Raw genomic sequence first — 785 nt, forward strand, 5'->3', positions numbered from 1 at the left:
TTTCATAAATATTTCCCTTGCAACCTGTAACCAAATGAGCAAATAATTGCTTTTCATTTTAAAATATGCAGGTAACACCCATTTACATAAATACAGACATTTACATATATTCTGTGCTGTGCTGCCATTTTATTCATTATTTGTACAGTTTATTCAGTTATGTATGATAGCTGCAAATCAAAGTGTCAAATGTCATTTATAAAACACAATCACCTAAAATCACACTTTAGGGGAGTTTTCATTGCACATGACAGGATTGCCAACAAAAGCATTTTTTTTTCTCTATTATGATATTCATGAAATGTCAGGAAAAAAGGAGACAAATCTCAATAAATATAAAAATATTACAGTGTATAAGCTGGCTACAGTAACCCACCTGACATCACATGTGGTATTTTGCAGTGGTACAGTGATATGCATATGTAAACATTTTCTTTTCCGAAAGGTACGTTTTTCTCTTTAGGGACTTATTTGAATAGTGCTTGTAAAAATGAATCATTAATAAATAGTTAAAGATGTCAACAGCTGTATGAATCCGGCCTGTCTCTTGATGCTGTTAAGTTCATATTTCATTGTGCTCCACAACTGTAACCTTGTTAAGGCCTTAAATAGGTCTTGAGAAAACACATGTTTCACAACGCACAGCGTTGTTTTAATGCTCTTTTTCCCCCAGGCAGTACTCTTCTTATTAGACTAAGAGTAGTAGCGTTTTTACAAACTCTGAGAATGTAATAAATGTGTCCGCTTAACTTATTCTTCCATTACAAATTGCACAGAGTGGCTAA

This window comes from Carassius auratus, unplaced genomic scaffold (genome assembly GCF_003368295.1).
Source record: "Carassius auratus strain Wakin unplaced genomic scaffold, ASM336829v1 scaf_tig00214759, whole genome shotgun sequence".
Taxonomy (NCBI): domain Eukaryota; kingdom Metazoa; phylum Chordata; class Actinopteri; order Cypriniformes; family Cyprinidae; genus Carassius; species Carassius auratus.